Below are 22,882 nucleotides of genomic sequence, written 5' to 3' on the forward strand. Positions count from 1 at the left end.
CCAGCATGGGAACAGAAGAGGAATACCTGGTGCAGTAGTTAGTCTCAAAATGTTGCTACAATTCGTATCAGTTTGTCATCAAGCCCCGTCTCCAGCATGGGAACAGAAGAGGAATACCTGGTGCAGTAGTTAGTCTCAAAATGTTGCTACAATTCGTATCAGTTTGTCATCAAGCCCCGTCTCCAGCATGGGAACAGAAGAGGAATACCTGGTGCAGTAGTTAGTCTCAAAATGTTGCTACAATTCGTATCAGTTTGTCATCAAGCCCCGTCTCCAGCATGGGAACAGAAGAGGAATACCTGGTGCAGTAGTAAGTCTCAGGTCAGATTACTCAAACATTTTGGTTCTGGCTTTGCAGCTCCATTAACCCATTTAAATACCTACAGTGACCTGTGGATCATGATAACCTTCATAACTCAGCGTAACATTTTGGTTCTGGCTTTGCAGCTCCATTAACCCATTTAAATACCTACAGTGACCTGTGGCTCATGATAACCTTCATAACTCAGCATAACATTTTGGTTCTGACACATTTTGGTTCTGGCTTTGCAGGTCCATTAACCCATTTAAATACCTACAGTGACCTGTGGATCATGATAACCTTCATAACTCAGCATAACATTTTGGTTCTGACACATTTTGGTTCTGGCTTTGCAGCTCCATTAACCCATTTAAATACCTACAGTGACCTGTGGCTCATGATAACCTTCATAACTCAGCATAACATTTTATTTGAAGTGTGGCACCTTTGGTCATTCATAACACATACATAAAGGCTTAGTGATAATTTGAGTTTACATCACTAACAGCTAAAACAAATAAACATTAAAGACATATTTAAGCCATACTTTTCCTATTTGTACGTTTAAAAAAAAAGCTACAAATACATTAAGTTTCAAAGTACAGCAATTCAATTACATTCATCATTACACAGGGCTGTGAATAGTGTAGCTTGTCCCTGAGCTGGCAGACCATAATTATTGTGCCTCTGCCTGCTGGAGGTACTGCATGTTGGTTCCAACCCTAAAAGTAACAACAAAGAAAGTTAACAAGTCTGTTAGGAAATGCCTTTGTCACACCATCTGGATAAGACTGTGCTGCAACACAAACTCTAAATGGGGAAACTCCATCCGATTTTGTATTTTTATATTCCTCTTTCACTTAAAAATCTAATGTGACGGAGATGTGGCTGTATCTAGGAGGAGTTCACTGAGCCTGCTATTTATTTAAAATAATGACAGTTAGCTACTGTACAGTAGCTAACTCAACTACTACAAATGACAATAAATAAAGGTTGTTTTTCGCTGTTCAGTGGCACCACAAGTGAGCACTGATCATCACATGATCAGCATCTCGTCAACAACACATAGTGTTAGCAGGGAAAACAAGCTGATCTAACTCAGGTTTTTTTTTCAACATGACTTGAAAAACAAAAGCCTATGCAACATTAACAAATATATATATATTTTTTTAATTGGTCACATGCGCCGAATACAACAGGTGTAGACCTTACAGTGAAATGCCCACTTATAAGCCCCTAACCAACAATGCAGTTAAGAGAAATGCCTAAACATAAAAGTAACAAATAATTAAAGAGCAGCAGTAAAATAACAATAGCGAGTTAGCTTACTGCACAAACCTCATTGCTACAGTAATATATGTGGCCAATACATTATCACCGCATATTGGCTTTGCTACTAATGCATTGTTGTTCGAGACACTTAAAAAAAATTTTTTTTAAATAAACATTTCAGGTAGGCTATATGATCACACCGCTAATAGATCCGTTGTTATATTACTTGTGAAGCACAGCTGAGTGAGCATACATTTTAAATGGTTTGCTTTTTATTTTACTGGACTGACGGTATCTGCATCTGATGGTCAGTCTCTCTCAGCATCCCTCCGTTCTCTCCACTGACACTGACTAAAAAGGGACACTGTCTTCAAGCTGATGGGCCAACTCGAGTTGCACCGCATTATTTCTGCCTCATGCACAAATTCATGTTCCTATGAACAGATAAAATGAAAAATTCCTCTAAAGATCCAAGCCACTAATGATAACACACGCCTATAGATACACATTCATTACTGCTGCAGTACTTGTTGTAGCGCTGAGTGAACATAGGATATACACTGATTTTATGTCTTTTATAATAGTGTTGAATACAAAGTAATGACAGTGCTGAACTTAAACATGAACTCATAAAAACAGCATCTCTTTGCTGTATTTGTTGACAGTCTCTAATCATGGTTTTCAGCGTTTTGAAATCTCAGTATCTTTTGCTGTAGCTTGCTTTTATGCATGCTACGTTACTGCGGACACGGTCATCTGAGCCATCTGATTGGCCAGCAGTAGGCCTATAGTGCACTTGATTTGCTCTCTAGGCCCGCCGGCAAGGCAGAGTTTGTACCTTCAGACACATGAAATTGGTCAAAATGGCAACAGTTCGCCTACCCAGCTGAATTGGGTGCACCTACCGCCAACAGGCCGAGACAAATATTGCTTTCGTTTTTTACATTTTTTATTATATATATTTTTACAGAAATGCTTGGCGATCGACTAGGAATGATCACGATCGACCGGTTGGTGACCACTGCTCTAGAAAGTTGAGTGAAGTTCAATCTCATGCTTCTCTCTGCGGGCTGATGTTTCTGCTCGGCGGTCCCGGGGAGTTGCTCGGCGGTCCCGGGGAGTTGCTCGGCGGTCCCGGGGAGTTGCTCGGCGGTCCCGGGGAGTTGCTCGGCGGTCCCGGGGAGTTGCTCGGCGGTCCCGGGGAGTTGCTCGGCGGTCTCTGGGATACTGCGCACAGCTTATAAGGAACATTGCTCACCAGACATGCAAAGGAGATGTTTCACTGCATGAGGCAAATGGTGGTCACACCAGATACTGAATGGTTTTCTGATCCACTACTTTAAAAAAAAAGGTATCTGTAAGCAACAGATGCATATTCACAGACACGTGAAATCCATAGATTAGGGCCAAATTTATTTATTTCAATTGACTGATTTCCTTATGAACTATAACTCAGTAAAATCTTGTTTCATGTTTATTTTTGTTCAGTGTAGAAATGTTTTAATGTAATATAATATATACAATTTAGGAGACACTTATCCAAAGCAACTTACAGTAATGTGTGAATACATTTCTACGGATGGGTGGTCCTGGGAATCGATCCCACTATCCTGGCATTGCAATGCTCTTCCAAGATACATGGCAGGGTTATAAATGCTTTGTGAAGCCTCAATTTGATATGATTTTATATGGCCTTTAATCGGTTCTTATTCCACCCTTTTATAAAGCACAGGTTTGTCACATTTGACATCGGTAGTTATGCCACATTTATGAATCCTTTTTAAAGCATAGATGAAGCCTTTAAAATGTGCATTTCATTTAAAGCGGCATCCTGTTAACTCTCAATCTCTATGCTCTTCACAGCTACAAAACAAATATCCACTCATTTAAGTTTACTCTAGTCTCTCCTTCTCTCCTTCCTTCCATCACTCTCCTTTTTTCTCCCTTTTTCTTCTCCCTCTCCTTTTCCTTCAGTCCCTGGTAGCGTTCCCCAAGCTAAAGCGGCAGGTGTTGTCCTACGACCCAGTGGTGGGTTCGCCCAAAGACTTTGCAGAGGGCACCCTCTTCTATGTCAATCAGGAGTTTTCACTAATGTAAGTGTTCCCTAATGTGTGACCAGATGGGGTTTGTAACCCGGCTCTCCGCCACCACAGAGTTGGCTCTCTGGGCGAGCTTTACTTACATTGCCTTCAGGAAGTACTCATACCCGTTGACTTACTGTACATTTTGTTGTTACATCCTGAATTCAAAAAATATATAATATACCCTAATAATTGCTAAATTAAAAATGTTTTTTAGAAATGTTAGTACATTTACTGCAAATTAAATACAGATCTCATTTACATACGTATTCACACCCCTGAGTCAATTGTTAGAATCATCTTTGGCAGCGACTACAGCTGTGAGTCTTTTTGGGTAAGTCTAAGAGATTTGCACACCTTTATTGTACAATATTTGCACATTATTGTTTTTCTAAATGCTTCAAGCTCTGTCAATTTGGTTGTTGATCATTGCTAGGCAGCCATTTTCAATACTTGCCATAGACTTTCCAGACGATTTTAAGTTAGAACTGTAACTAGGAAACTCCGGAGCGTTCAATATTGTCTTGGTAAGCAACTCCAGTGTGGATTTGGCCTTGTGGTTTAGGTTATTGTCCTGCTGAAGGGTGAATTTGTGTCTTTTGGAAAGCCGACAACCAGGTTTTCTTCTAGGATTTTAGCTCTATTCTGTTTAACCCTAAAAAACTCCTTAATCCTTGCCGATGACAAGCCTGCCATAACATGATGCAGCCACCACCATGCTTGAAAATATGAATATTCTTTGCAGTTTTACTTCAGTGACTTATTGGAAACAGGTTGCATGTTTTGAAATATTTGTTTTCTATAGACTTCCTTGTCACTCTTGATTTAGGTTAGTATTGTGCACTAACTACAATGTTGATCCATCCTCAGTTTTCTATCACACTCATTAGTCACCATTGGCCTCATCAAATTTTATTGGTCACATATTTAGCATATGTTATTGCGGGTGTAGGGGAACGCTTGTTTTCCTAGCTCCAACAGTGCAGTAGTATCTAACAAATTATAAGGCCTTTTAAGCGTTTCTTATGCCACCCTTTATAAAGCACAGGTGTGTGTGTGTGTCATGGTGAAATCACTGAGCGGTTTCCTTCCTCTCTGGCAGCTGAGTTAGGAAGGATGCCTGTATCATTCTAGTGACTAGGTGTATTGATACACCATCCAAAGACTAATTAATAACTTCACCATGCTCAAAGGGATATTCAATGTCTGCTTTTTTATTTTTACCCATCTACGAATAGGTGCCCTTTGCGAGGCATTGGAAAACCTCTCTGATCTTTGTGGTTGAATCTGTTTGAAATTCACTGCTCAACTGAGGGACTTAACAGATAATTGTATGTGTGTGGTACAGAGATGAGGTAGTCATTGAAAAATCACACAGTGAGTCCATGCAACTTATTATGTGACCTGTTAAGTTTAGGCTTGCCATAACAATATGAATACTAATTGACTCAACACATGTTTCTAAATACATAATTCCACTTTGACATTATTGGGTTTTATCTGTAGGCCAGTGACACACAATCTAATTTGAATCATTTTGAAATTCCGTTACTCAACAATGTGGAAAAGTCAAGCGGTGGGACTTCCTGAATACTTCCTGAATGACCCGTATCTTACAGGTTGAATTTCTAGACTTGGAGGTTGTCCTGTATCATCTAACTCAGCACAAAAAGAATGTCCCTTTAATTCGTAAAAATCCAAATAGCTTCACAGATCTTCATTGTAAAGGGTTTAAACACTGTTTCCCATGCTTGTTCAATGAACCATAAACAATTAATGAACATGCACCTGTAAAACGGTCGTTTAGACGCTTACAGACGGCAGGCAATTAAGGTCACAGTTATGAGAACTTAGGACACTAAAGAGGCCTTTCTACTGACTCTGAAAAACACCAAAAGAAAGATACCCAAGATCCCTGCTCATCTGTGTGAACGTGCCTTAGGCATGCTGCAAGGAGGCATGCAGATGTGACCAGGGCAATAAATTGCGATGTCCGTACTGTGAGACGCCTAAGACAGCTGATCATCCTCGCAGTGGCAGACCCACGTGTAACAACACCTGCACAGGATCGGTACATCCGAACACCGCACCTGCGGGACAGGTACAGGATGGCAACAACAACTGCCCGAGTTACACCAGGAGCGCACAATCCCTCCATCTGTGCTCAGACTGTCTGCAATAGGCTGAGAAAGGCTGGACTGAGGGCTTGAAGGCCTGTTGTAAGGCAGGTCCTCACCAGACATCACCGGCAACAACGTCGCCTATGGGCACGAACCCACCATCGCTGGACCAGACAGGACAGGCACAAAGTGCTCTTCACTGACGAGTCGCAGTTTTGTCTCACATGGGGTGATGGTCGGATTCGCGTTTATCGTCGAAGGAATGAGCGTTACACCGAGGCCTGTACTCTTTAGCGGGATCGGTTTGGAGGTGGAGGGTCCGTCATGGTCTGGGGCAGTGTGTCACAGCATCATTGGACTGAGCTTGTTGTCATTGCAGGCAATCTCAATGCTGTGCGTTACAGGGAAGACATCCTCCTCCCTCATGTGGTACTCTTCCTGCAAGCTCATCCTGACATGACCCTCCAGCATGATAATGCCACCAGCCATACTGCTTGTTCTGTACATGATTTCCTGCAAGGCAGGAATGTCACTGCTCTGCCATGGCCAGTGAAGAGCCCGGATCCCAATCCCATTGAGCATGTCTGGGACCTATAGGATCGGAGGGTGAGGGCTAGGGCCATTCCCCCCTGATATGTCCGGGAACTTGCAGGTGCCTTTCAAGAGTGGGGTAACATCTCACAGCAAGAACTGGCAAATCTGGTGCAGTCCATGAGGAGGAGACGCACTGCAGTACTTAATGCAGCTGGTGGCCACACCAGATACTAACAGTTACTTTTGATTTCGACCCCCTTTGTTCAGGGACACATTAATCCATTTCTGTTAGTCACATGTCTGTGGAACGTGTTCAGTTTGTCTGTTGTTGAACCTTCTTATGTTCATACAAATATTTACATATGCTAAGTTTGCTGAAAATAAACAGTTGACAGTGAGAGGACGTTTCTTTTTTTGCTGAGTTTAGTATGTGGCACAAAAAAGACCCACTAGTACCACCTCTAAATGTTATGTGTGTGTGTCCAGAAAAAACTCCAAGGTCCAAAAAAGGGGGAAGATTAACCTAATTGGCCGGCTTCAGCTCACCACAGAGCGAATGAGGGAGGAGGAGAACGAGGGAATCGTCCAGCTCAGGATATTGAGAACACAGGTACTGTATAAGGGCTTCCCCATTTTAAAGGTCATTGCAAATAAGATTTTTTGATTTCACATCCTTGTCTCTTTCTCAAAGCACATTGAGGCAGAAGATCTGCGGTTTCTCCCCTTCTCCTACAATGCATTTTGAGAACGGCAAGGACGGAGGATGCAAGGTATCAAGGAAATACAGTACAATTGAGATTCAACCTCTCTTTCTTCTCCTGGTCTCTCCCTTTCCAGGAGGCCATCATCCAAATCATGAAGATGCGCAAGCGGATCACCAACGCCCAGCTGCAGACAGAGCTGGTCGAGATCCTCAAAAACATGTTCCTACCTCAAAAGAAGATGATCAAGGAGCAGATGGAGTGGCTCATTGAGCACAAGTACATCAAGCGGGACGAGACGGATCTCAACACCTTCATCTACATGGCGTAACGGTGGTTCTTCAGGCCTGATGGACAATGAAATATTTCCAGGCCTGACCGTCTTAGAGAAAAATAACATCCTTGTATCGTGGGGGTTCAACCCTGATGGACAATAACAATATTTTCAAGTTGACCTTTGATAATTTGTTTATCTATTCATGTGGGGAAATAAAGACTTGATTTAGGACAGAGTTACAGAAATGTATAAAAGGAGGAGTTTGTGTGGGGAAAATGAAAGGGTAAAAAAGAAATGAGTTTGAGCTTCTCAGCAGGAGTCCACACCCACTGAGTGTCAGTCATCGTTTTTGTCTAAGAGGCATATCCTTGTCTGTAGACGGGATGTGGATGGTGGTTGTGAAGGTTTGTCTCTGTTAATGTGGCGTTCGCCTTACTGTCAACCAACCACTACACAGACTGCACCACCATCCATAGAGACCCCACCACTATTGGAGTGGCGATGGTTGTTAGATCTCTCTAATGACATGGTAGGAGGTCTGTTTTCCTCCATCTCTACAGTCCCAAGTTTTGTGCCTGGCCAACACTAGTCGCCGGACCTCTTCAACAGAACAAGCTGTGTCCTCTGGCAACTGTCTGAGCCAAGCTGTCGGCCATGTTTTTTGTTTGTGGTGAAGAACAAAGAATTAATGCCGCATTCACGTGCTAGTCAGAACTAGGAAACCCTGAATCATTCGACTAACTGTTTGTAGTTATACATGTGCTGCGTTTCAGAGTTTCTTAGTTCCGAACACTGCATTAAAACGTGACGTCGTTCCTGGACTTTCCCGGACCCAGACTAACATTAGTCCCAGATTTTTTTAAATATTCTCAATGGAGAATCTTCATTGAAAGTGCACTTTATTCCAGAACCAGGTTTAATCTGGGGTGGGGAAACTGACTCCACAGTATTGTAATTCAGAAATGTTCACGAGACTGACACACGTTTTCTGTTTTGACTGATTTTAAAGTGCAGACTGTTTGCTTTAATTTGAGGGTATGTTCATCCATATCGGATGAACCATTTAGAAAATACATTTAAAGTAGTAGTCAACAGTTTTGGTCCCATATTTTTAGCACACCGTGACTACAACTTGTTGGATGCAATTGCAGTTTGTTTTGGTTGTGTTTTAGATTATATTGTGCCCAATAGAAAGACATTATTTACCATGCATTGTCATTTTGGTGTCACTTTTTGTGTGAATGTTTCTAAACACTTCTACATTTAACGTGGATGCAGATAATAATGAATGAATCGTAAATGATAATTGAGAAGGAGGCACAATTATTTGTCCAAATACTTTTTGTTCTCTGTAATGTGGTGACTATGTACAAAAAGTGCTGTAATTTCTGAGCGGTTTACCCAATATGGATGAAATTACCCTCAAATATGATAGCCTGCACTTTAACCTCATAGTCATTGTATCATTTCAAATGCTGGAGGACAGATTCAAAACATGTCAATGTCCAAATACTGTATATAACCTTCTCTATACATGGTTCTGATGGTAACTACTACAGTACAGAGCTAAAAGAGTGTACAGAAATGTAATGAAATTATGAAATAAACAGCACCTTATTTAGGTGATTCCGTCGCTGTCATTTTAAACGGTGCTAAATCTCTGTTGCGGTTACAGCTGGTTTGTAAAGAATGCTGATGTTGAGTATGGCCTGGTGGGTGAACGAATCAAATAAATTGTGTCATGCTCATTGCCAGTTTATTTATTTAGGAATTTTTCAAATGGAGTCCTTTTGAAAAGATTTTTGAAAGTTATTGTTAACTCATGTGGAGCCAATTTCCCCACCCCAGATTAAACCTAGTTCTGGAATAAAGTGCACTTTCAATGAAGATTCTCCATTGAGAATATTTTTTAAACAATCTTGGACTAATGTTAGTCTGGGTCCAGGAACGACGTCACGTTTTAAAGCAGTGTTCGCATGCTATTCGGAACTAAGAAACTCTGAAATGTCGATTTGCTTAACGCAGCACATGTATAACTACAAACACTTAGTCGAATGATTCAGAGTTTGCTTTGTGAACTGAAACACTGCCTCCTGCAATACCCACTTCGAATCCCGTGTGTGCAATATGGTTTATAGCCTAACTCTAGACAAGAAGCCTATGGTCGGGATGCGTCCTTTATAATCTCTCTTTCCTCCAGAAGTTTGCTCTCATTCACTACTCCCCACAAATGTAGACGCATTTAGTTGGTGTTGGCATGGGCTAGGCAGTTTCCGTATAGCAGTAATCTCCAAGTCCATGAAGGAAAGAGAACAAGTATACTCTTCGGAAAACAGTAGTGCTAATTGGGACACGCCTGGTCCCTTGCGCTATAGGTTCATTCCAGTCCATGGGTTCATCTTTTTACACAGTATTCTTATCTGTTATCTATCACATCTTGACCACACGAGTGGGGCAGAGTGCAGCCAACAATTTTTCAATTCATTGATGTGATTTCTTACCAACACTCATCCATTGCATTTATCAGACAACATTAATAGAGTATTGAAGACATTTCGCGCGTAATGTTTTTAAAGTCTGAGCAGACCATCACAAAATTAGCCCGTTTAATAAGATTTGCACTTGCTTTAAGTGTCCGTTTGGTGTCAACACCGACACCGCACATGCTCAGTCCGCAGCTCCTTGTAGGCTCCTCCCTGGCGTGCACTTGGAGAGGGACATATGGAAAGCCAAAAGGTTCAAATCGTCTTTCCCAGAATCATGCAACACTTGTGATTAGTATTTTTTTTCAAGTGTCAAATGTAATTTTCTTTACATGTGCATTTCCCACTTGTCCATTGTGTTTTTAAAGGTGATTTGAACGCTTGTAATGATCATTTTCACTTGCTTTTTCAAGTGTCAAATGTCATTTGTGCATGTGATTTTTTTTCACCTGTCCTGTGTGCATTTACAGGTGATTTGAACGATCGTTGTGGTCAAATTTTACACATGTTCATTACACCTGTCCAGTGTGTATTTACAGGCGATGTTAACGCTCTTACCCAGAGACTCTGTCTCGAGACTCGCTCTAGTTACTGGGTGGGATGACGCCCTGAAGGCCACCAGAGGGTGCAAATACAGCCAGCTCCCTTCCCCAGTGATATGGGGAGAGGGCCAGAGAGGACTGAGGCATTCCCAGGGATGGGACCCGAACCCCCGTAGAGGGGTGCTTACCCCCTCCCATGGCCACCAGGGGGCACCAGTATATCCAGCCAGCCCCCTGCACCAGGCCAGGGAGATGAGGGGAGAGGGCTGAGGTCGACCGAGGGAGAGGGGGCCACCCCCCAGAGAGTGGGGCCAAACCCCGCCAACGGCAAACAGAGGGCGCCAATACATCCAGACAGCTCCCTGCCCCAGGGATATCGGGGTGAGGGCCAGAGAAAGCTGAGGCCATCTCAGGGAGGGGGGACCGACCCCTGCCCAGGGCCATCGGGGGCGACACTACATCCACCTATCTCCCTGCACTAGGGATATTGGTGGAGAAGGCCAGAGAGGGATGGGGCCAACCCAGGGAGAGGGGGGCTGACCCCCGCCCACAGCCACCAGGGGGCGCCACTAGCTCCCTGAATCAGGGAAATAGGGGGGGAGACGGACGGAGAGGGCTGGGGCTGACCCAGGGAGGGAGGGCCAACCCCTGCTTGCAGCCACCAGGGGCGCCACTAGATCCACCCAGCTCCCTGCACCAGAGAAAGCGGGGAGAGGGACAAAAATAGGGGGCCAACCCCCGGGGGAGAGTTCCAGAGAGGGATGGGCCCTATCCAATGAGAGGGGAGCCAACAACTGGAGAGGGTGGCCATCTTCCTGCCCCCAACCACCAGGTGTAGCCACTACATCGGCCCTGCTCTCTGCTCTCTGCACCAGGAAGAGAGTATGGGAGACTGCCAGAGAGAGATGGGCCTACCCAGGGAGGAGGGGCTGACCTTGGAGAGAGGGCCCGACCACTGCCTGTGGTCACCAGGGTCACCACCTAAATACACCCGGAGAAAGCTGGGGCTGACCCAGAGAGCAGGAGCTGACCTCCAGACAGGGGGACCGACCCCTGCCCACTTCCACTTCATCCAGCCAGGGACGGCCCCCCTCTCGGGGTGATGGTCCCCCTTCCTGGATAGGGCCCATCCCTCTCTGGAACTCACCCCCAGGGGTTGGCCCCCCATTTTTATGGTGCAGGGAGCTCATTAATTCTCCCCTTCTCCTCTGATGTATTCCATATTTCCCACTTCCTCGCCATACAGTAGCAACAAACTATTAGAAACGGTGCTAATTTCATTCAACCTTCATTCAAAATTGTAGTATTTACAGCAGACATTTCCATATCATAGTCTAGTCCAAAACTAATGACAATGTTTCAGAATGTAAAAAGTAACAGTACAAAACATACATCATTTTAGCAGACATTGCATTAGAACAACCACTAGATACACTCTTAGAGAAAAAGGTTCCAAAGCGTTCTTCGGCTGTCCCATTAGTATAACCCTTTTGGGTTCCATGTAGAACCATCTGTGGAAAGGGTTCTACATGGAACCCAAAATGGTTCTACTTGGAACAAAAAAGGTTCTACCTGGAACCAACAAGGGTTCTTCAAAAAGTTATCCTATGGGGACAGCCGAATAACCCTTTTAGGGTCTAGACAGCACCTTTTTTTGTAGTTTTATCAGAGACATTTTTAGGAAAAGCAGCTCATTTAGCAAGCGCATAAAATGTCTATCGGATATAAATAGCTAGTAGTTATTGTTCTATAGGCTTTCCTCCTTGCTAGTCTGCAGGTGCTTGAGTACTTCATTATGATGTTGTGGCTGTAACATTTCCTGGACATTGCATAAGTACAACAACAACTAGAACTAACAACTTTATCAGATATACATTTTCAGGAAAAGCAGCACATTTAGCAAGCCAATAAAATAATGTATTGCATTGGTTCAACCTTGAAATCTAGCTACTCAAGACAGAGATCTTACCTTTTTGTCTCTGTAGCGGTTTGCTCTAACCTCGTCTGGGCACTGAAACAGCCAGATAGAAGCAGCTGCACATCAGATCTTATTCCCCATTCTCTATTGTCTAGATTGTACAGGGAGGTAGCCTGTTCTCCTAAAACATGAGCTACTAGCTAGCCAACTTGAGCAAATACATCTCAGGTTGCTAACTAGCAAAGCCAACCAATTACACAACAAATATACACAAAGTAAACAATTACTTTCCAAACTAATGTTCGTCTCAACCAAATGACAATTACAAAGACCTATTGCTACATTCCACAAAGTAACAACCATTAGTTACAGGCAAGACAGAAGACTATTGCTAGCTAGCTAGCCAGCTATGCTATTTCAATGAAAATAAGATAGCTAGTGAGCGTCAACTTTGTAGTTGTAATGCAACATGGAAACACTTTTTAAAATTTCGCCTTGCTGTATTGTTTACATTAGTAAATGTAATTTACTAATTTTATCAATTTTATCCATATTTAGCAACATCTCCCACCCCCGAGCAATTCACCCTGACCAGACAGGTATCAAACAAAGTCAAACTCCTGGAAATTGACAAGGGAGGGGTACTTTCAGACCCTTGAACTTGTGCTAGTTACTACATAGATACATAGTACATAGTACTACATTATACATAGTTACTAGTTACTACATAGACGTTCAAAACGTGTGCGGTAGCACAATTTAATGCATCTGAAAGTACAACATTCATGCTTTCAAACCGATTGGTGTACATTTTTTAACTTAATTCTTCCGCATGTCCTTTTTGCATGAACAGGTGAATAAAACACGTCTTCTTAATTTCACACATTGTGAGCATTTTTACCCTAGATTATTTTTACCTGTTGTGTTTGCATTTCCAAGTGCAGGAAACGCGTGTCTTCTGTGAAGTTACTTTTCAACGTAGGAATTTCCCAGTTGAAGGACAATTATATGGTTGATTTTCTCTTTTCCAAAAGCCATAAAGCTTTTAGTAAAGCCTTTATATTTAGAAAAATATCATTGTTTTAATATACAGTATCTATAAATATAGAAGCCCACTGATTGATTCATTCAAGCAAGCTTAAGATCGAAAAACATCGATGGAGGAGCTCTTTCGCTAACGTTACCTATCTGTAAGTGTGCTATTTTATTTCCAGATTTTAGATATAATTTTATACATTCCATCGCGGTTTACAACTAGTACTGTATAGCGTTTATGAATGTGTTTTTCTCTTCTATAAGTCCGCTAGCATGTTGTGCTAACTAGCTTCTCTTACCATTCTATTGTATGTAGGCTAGCTAGCCAGTTATCTTTCTTTTGTACTGACTAGCCAAGAGGATGTTGTACCTAGTTTGTTTACTAATTTCATAGTAAAGATTTCGCCCTTTTCTGACAAGTTATTTGCCATTTCATGCCACCTGTCAGCCCAGAAACTTGTGATAGAAATGTATGGCGCCATCGTTATGTTACTGTAACTGACTTTGTTGTCTATTTAATTCCCAGTACGTTACGCTTTTGTTTTTCATTTATTTCTACTTGGAACGTTCCAGGTTCATACAGAGAGAATAGATTGTTATGTTGTTGTGTGCTCCACTATAATAAATGGTCTTTTCACATGTCATAAATACAGTGGATGGTTAAAGGGCATTCCTTTCTTCTTTCTTGACATGTGCTTATAGCTCAAGGTATTTAATCTCTGTCATTGTGTTGTACAGCAATCGGCTTCAACGTGTAGACTGTGACTCGCAAGAACCTGAAGTTCCAGGAGTGGGATCTTGTTGGACAGACGAGTTTCAGGTAATTATATGAATACCACAACAAGCCTTTCATTTATATGCATAAACACATAGACATTGTTGAGTGTAAAAGGAAGACCGAAGCTTTCTCAAGGCATCACAACATGCCACATCTCTTTGTATAAATGGTTTGGCCTACTTGCCTCTGCTCACCAGTCTTTCCCCTAAAAGGAAGACCGAAGCTTTCTCAAGGCATCACAACATGCCATACATTATTTTGTCACATCTCTTTGTATAAATGGTTTGGCCTACTTGCTCACCAGTCTTTCCCCTAAACCTTCTTTCTAATTTCCTCTATCCCCATTTTTGTACCCCAAACCATGAGCTACTGAGCTAATTGATCAATTCAGTTATTGACTTAATTCAACACACCTGGTCTTCCAAGGTCATTTAAATGAAAAGCAAGGTGCCTGCAGCACTCCAGGACCAGGATGGCCAACCTCTGACATACTGTATCGGAGGGAACACACACACTGCTTTCATTGTGAGATTTCTGCAATACAACCCAACTTAAACCACACACACACACACACACAAACATTTGATTGAAGATTACATTATATGCCGGTACTTTATTTGAAATCATAAATTACATTACATTAAATCACTTTTCTCTACACAGCTTGGCTGCCCATAACAGCTAAAACAGAGCAGTACTTCACTCGTTGCTTTGCTCTACTCTTAGACAGGCCTTCAATCTGGAGGACACATACTGTAAGCCTATGTACGTAGCAAAGACGGCTATCTGGTCATTGAGATGGTCATGTCTAGTTGTATACATGTCCTTGTATGAACACCAACCATTCAACACACTCCATTGCATTTGACAGTGTGTAAGATACAGAATGGGTCATGTTTTGCACCAGAGTGCTACAACGTGTTTTTTAGAAGAAGAAAAATGTAAGCACAAAAACACAATTCTGGTAAATGGGAGACAGTGGTCAGCATAATCCAGCAGTGAGTTTTCCCTGCAGCCTTAAGCTCGACCAATGGTGCCACACACACAGTTGTGTGGCTTATTTGTCTTCCCACTAACATGCCTTTCAGTAATATAAAATGAAGATAAATACTGGCCCGGGTCGAGTGTATAGAAAAATCTGCAGGGACATTCAAGTATGAATGTAGTGTATGACGAATTATTTGTTTTACATTACACAATTAACATCAACTACTACTGAAAAACAGGAATTATTCTAAACTTTCCTGTGTTTTCTGTCTTGCTTTTTTTCACAGGGAAATGCACGAATAGTCACCATGCAGTATGTCTGAAGTTGGGAAGCAGCCTCAACTGGGAAACACAAATGGGCTGTTCACACAAGCCAACACTTTTCGAGTGAATCTGTGGTATCCAGTCACAACCATATTCTGTATCAGATTCAGCAATAGTCTGTCATTATGAATTGCTTTGTCTTGAAATCCATTTTCCTTACCTTATCCTGACACTTTTTTTGGAACCTTTAGATAGAAATGTATTGTGTGGAACAAACAAGCCTCACTGACTGCAGAATAACAAATCATGTCAGCTCTATTCATAACATTTCTATTGGCAACATTTGCCTACTGAAAGTGCCCCAGGAAATCAAGGGGTACAATCAGGGGTGTAATCATTAAATCTATTGCAAAACGTTTAGTCTGTCACAAAACGTTTTGTAACAGAAACCGTTTATTGCCGATGCTGTTCAGTTCCATTTTGTTCTTAACTCCCTTTCCTATACTACTACTTTTCCTAGCTTCCTTTCCTCGTTTCCTTTCCTATTGTTTGTGTTTCCTTTCCTGGATTGGGATTGGGATATTTTAAATTACTATTACTTTTTTTACATTTGTGAATGATGTATGCCAGGTGGCTGACTGCATATAAAAAATGAATTTTATGTCAGTTCTAAATTTAAATTACACTTCAATTGTTGTGGCAATGAGGGCTTCAAATAGTGATCAAATAAAATCAAAGTGTATTGGTCGCATACACAGTTTTGTAAGTCAAAGAGCATTTGGAATTTTACACCAGTGACAAAGTGTACACACTACTATTTTCCCCAATATAGTGATTTCTTGTTAATAAACTCAGCAAAAAAATAAACATCTTCTCACTGTCAACTGCGTTTATTTTCAGCAAATTTAACATGTGTAAATATTTGTATGAGCAAAACAAGGTTCAACAACTGAGACACAAACTGAACAAGTTCCACAGGCATGTGACTAACAGAAATGGAATAATGAGTCCCTGAACAAAGGGGGGGGGGGGGGTCAAAATCAAAAGTCACAGTCATTAAGTACTGCATTAAGTACTGCAGTGCATCTCCTCATGGACTGCACCAGATTTGCCAGTTCTTGCTGTGAGATGTTACCCCACTCTTCCACCAAGGCACCTGCAAGTTCCCGGACATTTCTGGGGGGAATGGCCCAAGCCCTCACCCTCTGATCCAACAGGTCCCAGATGTGCTCAATGGGATTGAGATCCGGGCTCTTCCCTGGCCATGGCAGAACACTGACATTCCTGCCTTTCAGGAAATCACGGTACCACATGAGGGAGGAGGATGTCTTCCCTGTAACGCACAGCATTGAGAATGCCTGCAATGACCACAAGCTCAGTCCAATGACACACCGCCCTAGACCATGACAGACCCTCCACCTCCACATCGATCCCACTCCAGAGTATAGGCCTCGGTGTAATGCTCATTCCTTCGACAATAAAGGTGAATCAGAACATCACCCCTGGTGAGACAAAACTGCGATTCGTCAGTGAAGAGCACTTTGTGCCAGTCCTGTCTGGTCCAGCAACGGTGGGTTTTTCCCATAGGCGACGTTGTTGCCAATGATGTCTGGTGAGGACCTGCCTTTCAACAGGCCTACAAGCCCTCAGACCAGCCTATTGCAGACAGTCTGAGCACTGATGGAGGGATTGTGCATTCCTGGTGTAACTCTGGCAGTTGTTGTTGCCATCCTGTACCTGTCCCGCAGGTGTGATGTTCGGATGTATCGATCCTGTGCAGGTGTTGTTACACGTGGTCTGCCACTGTGAGGACGAACAGCTGCCCATCCTGTCTCCCTGTAGAGCTGTCATAGGCATTTCACAGTGCGGACATTGCAATTTATTGCCCTGGCCACATCTGCAGTCCTCGTGCCTAAGGCACGCTAACACAGATGAGCAGGGACCGTGGGCATCTTTCTTTTGGTGTTTTTCAGCATCAGTAGAATGGCCTCTTTAGTGTCCTACGTTTTCATAACTGTGACCTTAATTGCCTACTGTCTGTACTCTGTTAGCGTCTTAATGGCAGTTCCACAGGTGCATGTTTATTAATTGTTTATGGTTCATTGACAAGCATGGGAAACAGTGTTTAAACCCTTTACAATGAAGATCTGTGAAGTTATTTGGATTTTATGAATTATCTTTGAAACACAGGGTCCTGAAAAATGGACGTTTCTTTTTTTTTGCTGAGTTTATTTATACATTTTCAATATTTTATAACGTATATAATGGCCTAGCTTACTGCTTGGGCTTATTAGTCACCCATGAATAATGATAAAAAATGCTACATGTAAATGCTACCTGTGCACTGGACAGGTGTTTAGAACACGTGTAAAAATGACATTTGACACTTGAAAAAAGCAAGTGAAAAATGATCATTACGAGCGTTCAAAACACCTGTAAACGCACACTGAACAAGTGGGGGAAAACACATGTTAAGAAAATCTACATTTGACACTTTTTAAAAAGCAAGTGAAACATGATAATGACAAAGTGTAGACATGTTCCGGGTAAAACGATTTGAACCTTTTGGCTTTCCATAGGGGGAGAGCGAGATTGCAAGCGGTTCGGAGGGGGGTGCGTTGCTCAGGCAGGACCGAGGAGGAATCACAGCAGCCCCGGCTGGGACTGCCATACCCGACCCGCTGGATCCCCGGAGGAACAGAGAGAACACGTCGCCCAAGGGAGAGGAGCTCTGTTCAGGTAACAGTAAAACAACACCGCCTCATTTGCATTAGGGACCTCGCTGCAGATGCCGCTTTTGTAATCCGTGCAATACGAGTGACTGTGGTTGAGGAGGTGATGGGAGGCGGGAACAGTAGTTGGAAGGAAAATACAGTAGGCTAGTCATGCGAGCTGCTGCCGGGGCTTGTGTTGTGCTCAAAGCAGGGTGCATATACGAGACATGATCCATTACCAACGGAGTTATGCCTATGCCTCGCCGTCCGTTGGGAGCATTGTTTGACCCGTCGCGTGCACCGCTGTGGGATACCACGCGCGAAGGAAGTCTTTCAATATGTGGTTATTAGCTAGGATCTGCTCTTTCCACAATTGGCAACAGAATAACAACATATTATCCCACCAAACAATAGACTACCGCTGCAACCGTGATTTCTAGCTACAGTTTGCCACTATTGCTATAACCCTATTTTCTTATTTATGCCTTCCAGAAGGGCTTGCAGTAGAGTGGTGCTTTATTTGATCATTTTGATATTTCAGGAGAATGGCTTGCTAACTTGCTCCTTCTGATATGCGAGGACCAAGTTGATAATTGTCTGGTTTTAAGACCAACACCCACGAGGATACTGTCCTCTCCTTGCCCGACGACCCTGCATTTAATTCCGTTGCTCTATCGACTGCTAGTTGGCCGGGGCGATGTGGATGGATGGGTAGCTAGACAAGTTGTCTCCCATAGCTACCAGACGCAGCTGTGTCCAAATTATAGGCTCTTATTATTACCGTTACGACCGTCTAAACCTTCAATCTTTCACCTAAACAGTTACACAGACTTGAGTAAATAGCCTACTGTTAAAGGCAGCCAAATGGTCAGATACATCTAGGTCAGAACACTAACAGTCCATTGCGAAATAAGAAATGTCTACAATAGGCCTGATTGCCTTAAATTATGTCATATGCAAGCCATTTGTAAAACTATATGTAATCTGACCGATGTTGAATAACAACAAACTCCCTTGATGATTCTTAAATGTAGGTCCATGTGACACAACTAATATAGCCTACTGGATTCAAGCTCTCTCTCTCTCCTGTAAGAAGCCTTGCCTATTTGTTCCCAACTCCAGTCATCGAGTACACCCAACAGTAGGCTACATATTTTTGTTGTGGCCCTGGACAAGCATACCTTGACAAGTTGTATCAGGTGTTTTTGTGCTCTTGGGGGTACTCAGGCACCGAGGTTGGGAAACACTGCCATAATGCACTCATCTTTTGTTATGACTAATGCATCTGGCCTATAAAGGCCAGCCTATTAGTTATAGCAAATGATGATGCATGCAGGCTGATAGGTTAAGAGAGTGACGGAGGATGACGAAACGGAACGTTCCTATGGAAATTAATTGTATGGAGCGCAAATGATAGAAATAGGAAATCGTGTCCTCTCTATTCATTCTATTTCTATATGCAACATTCAGGGCCCGGTTTCCCAAAAGCATCTTCAGGTCATAACTAGACGGATCCATCTTTTACCAATTGTACATCATAATTATATATATATTGTTCGCTAACCGTATCCCTTTTCTGACTTGAACCTAATTCTCCTAACCTGTTACGTTATTATCCTGCTGCGTAAGTTATCCTACCTGACGGTAATTTGACAAAAGCTGGATCCCTCCCAGCTTTAAGGCTAAGTTAATCGTTAGAACCTTCATAGGAACATCGCTGAATCTCAGAGCTCTTTCCCAAAATCATCCTTACTAAAGTTGCACATGAAAACTCTTGTTATTTACCGACTTCCTCAGACCACTCGTAGAACAGCTAAGTTCGTCGTTAGATGAGTTTTTTTCCCCTACTGCTTCACTACCGCTAAACATAAAATATTGATTCTATCTGTCTCTCTGTGAATCAATTTCATGTTCATTCCATTTCTTTTTCTAGTTGGCTACTGTCTGTAACTTTTGTGTAGCCTGACAGGTGCGCAATGATGTGCCAGATCTTAATTTTATGCATTATTATAGGGTCTTAATATTTTCAGCCATAGGTGATAATATCTCTGTAGGAGCTGATCCGTTGTCATTATTGTGGAATAGTTCTAATGTTAAGGTAAGATTTGAATGGAGAAAGGCAGCGTTGCAATCAGCTTTCTTTCGATCCTAGCGGTATCAATCTAATCGGTATCGATGCGTTCCTCAACACACACACACACTTAGCAAATGTTCTCTCTGTGTGGTGTTTTGGGAAACACTGTTTAAATATTCCGTGTTGCAGGACAGATGTATCATTAAAACACTCGTAAGCTTAAGTTCCTTCGCTATCGGGATACCGGGACCTGAACATTTCAGGTTCATGAATACACCACTGATGGCAGATGCATGGATCGGCCAACTTCTAGCTTGCTAGAGGAGACTGCAGAGAGGAAGAAAGTATGGCATAATGCTGCTGGCCGGGATAGCCCTCCTCATAACACATTCAGGAGGGGGTGAGGGAGAGGGGGAAGGCCCTGCCAGCCTGCCTGTGGTGCACCCCTCCACCAGCCAACCAGTGCAGGTATCCCCTCTTCAGTTTTTTCTCTGCACAGGGAGATGGAGAGAGGCGTATCTCTCTCTTTTGCACATTCTTTTTCTGCACTACCACACCAACAAAGAGAAAGAGGATCTCTTTCTCTCTGTGTGTGTGTGTGTGTGTGTGTGTGTGTGTGTGTGTGTGTGTGTGTGTGTGTGTGTGTGTGTGTGTGTGTGTGTGTGTGTGTGTGTGTGTGTGTGTGTGTGTACAGTACTGTTCCTCCAGATCCATGGGTGTAATCAGGATGTTGGCAGTCCTCATCCTAGAGACAATCACTTTGTCTGTGTCCTATCAGAAGACCAGACATATGTCCCAAATGAAAATCCCTTATTTACTGTACTACATTTAAGGGCCCTGGTCAAAATGTCTGAATTGCGTTATTATATTATTTGATACTCTAGTAGTCTCATTAAATGAACCCTTGCAATGACAAACCATATACTGACTTTGTACATTTTTTTATTTTCAGATGATTACTGATTTCCAAACTGACGTGGAAATGTGTTGTCTGTAGTGTAATATCAACATTCTGGATGATTCATATTGACTATAGAACTAGAAATGTCATACACTACATGAACAAAAGTATGTGGACACCTGCTCGTCAAACATATCATTCCAAAATCTTGGCCATTAATATGGAGTTGGTCCGCCCTTTGCTGCAATAAAAGCCTCCACTCGTCTGGGAAGGCTTTCCACTAGACGTTGGAACATTGCTGCTATAACAGCCTCCACTCTTCTGGGAAGGCTTTCCACTAGATGTTGGAACATTGCTGCTATAACAGCCTCCACTCTTCTGGGAAGGCTTTCCACTAGATGTTGGAACATTGCTGCTATAACAGCCTCCACTCTTCTGGGAAGGCTTTCCACTAGATGTTGGAACTTTGCTGCTATAACAGCCTCCACTCTTCTGGGAAGGCTTTCCACTCAATGTTGGAACATTGCTGCTATAACAGCCTCCACTCTTCTGGGAAGGCTTTCCACTAGCTGTAGGAACATTGCTGCTATAACAGCCTCCACTCTTCTGGGAAGGCTTTCCACTCGATGTTGGAACATTGCTGCTATAACAGCCTCCACTCTTCTGGGAAGGCTTTCCACTCGATGTTGGAACATTGCTGCTATAACAGCCTCCACTCTTCTGGGAAGGCTTTCCACTCGATGTTGGAACATTGCTGCTATAACAGCCTCCACTCTTCTGGGAAGGCTTTCCACTAGATGTAGGAACATTGCTGCTGTAACAGCCTCCACTCTTCTGGGAAGGCTTTCCACTCGATGTTGTTGGAACATTGCTGCGGGAACTTGTTTCCAGTCAGCAACAAGAGCATTAGTGAGGACGGGCACTGATGTTTGGCGATCAGGCCTTGCTCGCAGTCTGCGTTCCAATTCATCCCAAAGTTGTTTGATGGGGTTGAGCTCAGGGCTCTGTGCAGTCCAGTCAAGTTCTTCCACACCGATCTCGACAAACCATTTCTGTATGGACCTCGCTTTGTGCATGGGAGCTGTGTCATGCTGAAACAGGAAAGGGCCTTCCCCAAACTGTTGCCAAGAAGTTGTAAGCACAGAATTGTCTAGTATGTATGTATGCATGTATACTGTAGCATTAAGATTTCCCTTGACTGGAACTAAGGGGCCTAGCCTGAACCATGAAAAACAGCCCCAGAACATTATTACTCCTCCACCAAACTTTACAGTTGGTACCCTGCATTGGGGCAGGGAGCATTGTCCTGGCATCCACCAAGCCCAGATTAATCTGTCGGACTGCCTGCAGGTGAAGCGTGATTCATCACTCCAGAGAACGCATTTCCACTGCTCCAGAGTCCAATGGTGGTGAGCTCTAAACCACTCCAGCTGACACTTGGCATTGCACATGGTGATCTTAGGCTTGTGTGCGGCTGCTCTCCCATGGAAGCTCCCGACGAACTTGTGCTGACGTTGCTTCCAGAGGCACATTTGGATCTCGGTAGTGAGTGTTGCAGATTATGTTGACGTGCTTCAGCACTCGGTGGTCCCGTTCTGTGAGCTTGTGTGGCCTACCACTTTGTGGCTAAGCCGATGTTGCTGCTAGACGATTCCACTTCACAATAACAGCACTTACTGTTGACCGCGCTAATTCTAGCAGGGCAGTAATTTGACGAATTGACTTGTTTGAAGGGTGGCATCCTATGACTGTGCCACGTTGAAAGTCACTGAGCTCTTCAGTATGGGCAATTCTACTGCCAATGTTTGTCTATGGAGATCGCATGGCTGTGTGCTCCATTTTATACAGCTGTCAGCAATGGGTGTGGTTGAAATACCAGAATCCACTAATTTGAAGGAAT

General features: G+C 43.0%; 1 protein-coding gene and 1 pseudogene across 1 annotated transcript in view; both read left to right on the top strand.

The window, feature by feature from the left end:
• LOC135548890 (cullin-5-like) overlaps positions 1-7,521 on the top strand; it is a 48,781-nt pseudogene extending 41,260 nt beyond the window's left edge.
• A 10,399-nt stretch (positions 7,522-17,920) lies between these two features.
• Positions 17,921-22,882, top strand: part of LOC135548893 (calpain-5-like) — a 67,792-nt gene continuing 62,830 nt past the window's right edge. Inside the window, 1 exon segment of the mRNA XM_064978962.1 lies at positions 17,921-18,032. The gene's annotated coding sequence lies outside the window, so the exon portion shown is untranslated.

The sequence above is a fragment of the Oncorhynchus masou genome, chromosome 11 (assembly GCF_036934945.1).
Source record: "Oncorhynchus masou masou isolate Uvic2021 chromosome 11, UVic_Omas_1.1, whole genome shotgun sequence".
Lineage (NCBI taxonomy): Eukaryota > Metazoa > Chordata > Actinopteri > Salmoniformes > Salmonidae > Oncorhynchus > Oncorhynchus masou.